Source organism: Ceratina calcarata, unplaced genomic scaffold (genome assembly GCF_001652005.2).
Source record: "Ceratina calcarata isolate Rehan_Ccalc_2016 unplaced genomic scaffold, ASM165200v1 scaffold427, whole genome shotgun sequence".
Lineage (NCBI taxonomy): Eukaryota > Metazoa > Arthropoda > Insecta > Hymenoptera > Apidae > Ceratina > Ceratina calcarata.
Genome location: NW_017166390.1, coordinates 16,442 through 19,364, shown reverse-complemented (window position 1 = coordinate 19,364; position 2,923 = coordinate 16,442).

Below are 2,923 nucleotides of genomic sequence, written 5' to 3'. Positions count from 1 at the left end.
ATCTTCTAAAATTATTTAAAATAATATAGAAATATTTTATATGCAAACAAAATTCTCTTTTTGATGCATTAACTATTTGATGCTATACATAGTTCAGTAAACATTATTCTGATTGCTATAAGAGTTGTTTGCTAAGTTATAATTTGAAAATTTATTATTTTGAAGTATTCATATATCATTTCTGTTTAAATATTCTGCTAAAATTGCTAAAAACAATATAGGAATACTTTATATGCAAACAAAATTCTCTCTCTGAGACATTAACTATTTGATGCAACACAGTATAATATTCTGATTGCTATAAGGAGAGAGATTGTTTGCTAATTTATAATTTGAAAATTTGTTATTTTAAAATATTCATATATCATATTTGTTTAAATATTCTGCTAACATTGCTAAAAACAATATAGGAATATTGTATGTGTGAACAAAATACTTTCTCTGCCCGACACATTTATGACTATAAATAAATAGACCTATTTTATGCGGGCGACTAATTCTGAAATCGAATGGCGTGTTCTTTTGTCTCGAGTGTCACGGAAGGAGGATACAGCACTGGTTGTAAGCACGGCACGGCATAGCGAAGCGTCTGTCCCTCTCTTAACTGCTACTCACCTTCCTCTGTGGAGAGGACCTCGGCCTCGTGCCCGCCATTCTTCCTAATACTTTAGTACACTCGACGAAGAAAAGAAGCCACGTAAAAAGGTGCTGCACCATAATGTCCCGCGCGATCGCGTCGACTTCCTAAAAGTAAAAGAAGACGCGTGACACGAATTTTATGGAAAAAGGAGGGAGCGAAAGAAAAATGAAAACGAACGAATGTCTATGAATTTTAATTTAAAAGTCTCAATATCCTTTTGTATCCGAGTTATGGATTAAGAAGAAAGAACGATGTGGTTTGTGATAGGAAAATAAATTAATATGAGAGCGTTCTCGAATTGATTTATGAGATGTTAGGACCAGTCGCAGTAGGTTAATTTAAATTCAGTTTTCTACTGAAAATCTAATCATAAAACCTTATATATTTCAACAAAAAGGACAATTGTTTTATGCGAAGAATATTGTCGCTAGACAATCGTATACAATTGAATAGATAAATTAAGTTAGTATTTATTATTTCATTACTATAATACAAATCTTAATTACCTTTTATAATCAGCCAAAAAGCGGCTAATTCTTCGCGCGGAAACTACTCTGACAGTGACTGATCAATTCTTCTGAAAAAACACGATACCTCGAGAGTGTCAGTGCTGCACTCTCTGGATTCATAGGAGAATTCATACTTCACTTGTTCCCAAAATCTTCTAGTTATTTCTTGCAACACATTGCCAACAATGTTCGGTGATTAACTTGTGTGTATTTACGAGTGTTCGACGTGCGTGGTTCCTGTTTAGTTCATGTTTTTATATTTTTATGCCGTTGAAACGAGTGGTTTTGTCAAAATATGTGGTGCGTGTAATACCGAAAATCTGTGTTCAAGTAGTCATTGAAAAATTATATTCGGCGATTAAGTGTCGACGTGTAAAATGGCGTGGTTCGGTGACGGGCTGCCCAGTTTGTCGAATTTAAAGGGACAGTTGACGAATTTCACGAAGGAAGTACTGTCGGAGGGCATCGTTGAGGAAATAGGTGTGTACGGTGTTCAATCGATCGTTAAATCAACGCGGAATGTTATTTGTTGACGTGTAACGTAGCTTACTGACAACTGTCAATGTAAGGTTTTGTTTTATCAAGCGAGCGCGTGATCAAATGGCGGGAAATTCGAAATATCATTTTTCAAAATTTTCGTCGCCTACAATTAATAGTATTCAACCTTTTCTGTGTAGACGAACGATCGAAAGCGCTGAAAGAAGCGAACCAGAAATGTGTCGAATTACAAGAAATACTTAACTCGAAAGATGCGGAGGTGAGTAATTTCAATTTTTTAATTATTAATCTCTAGACCGCCGGAAAGCTGAAATATCGGGATAAGAGTTTAAGGTCGTTATTCAGAGTCGGTACTTATTTTTAAGATCGACTCAAACATTATCTTAAGTCCCGGTTTCGATTCATAATCGCTAAATAAGCATCTTAAACGCCGATTCAAGCATTTGCTTCGTAATGTAATTCCTATTGGAACATGACTCACAGTCGGTCCTTAAGTCCGTATGTATTCACAGTCAAATAAGAACTGATTATTCGAACAAGGGTCGACAGAGGGTCTTATATTTGAAAAGTAAAGTTACATTTTCAAATCAAGATTTTGCACGATTTAAGACTAGATATACATAAGTACATACATGAGTTTTGACGTTTATTCGAAGAAAAATCGATTTCGAGCATAACGGAATAGAAGATATTGAAAAGATTGAAGATATTGAAGATATTAATATTGATATCAACTATGTTGAATCATTGATTTAACTAAAAATCTGATGCCTAATAATCTTCCTTTAAAATAAATATACATATGTATATAAATTTTTATCCGAAGCTATTCAAATAAAGAGCACTGTATTGTGTTTGTATGCACTGAAATCGGTGGCGTAAAGGTTAAATTATATCAATTACTACAATTCATAATATTCCTGAATATCGGAAACGTATTGCGACTGATTAAAATTAACTTTTATTTTGTTTATTTAACATTCTATTGAATCACTCGTCATACTTGATTCCAAATGCGTTACGCAGGCTCAGATGTGAGCTATACTTCGATAAGGGCGTAGTTACCCTTTCTACTCGGTTAGGAATTATTTTAACAGATGTTGCTTTCCATAATAAACGGGATTGAGTGTAACGCAAACACGTTTACCTTATCTCGTATGACATCCACCCCGAATCCTTTCAACCCTCGCAAGGAGCGATAGGGAGCTATCCTTTATTGCGCAAGCTATCAATCATTCTTTTCAGATGATAAAACGTTTAAAAAACGTTCCAAGGC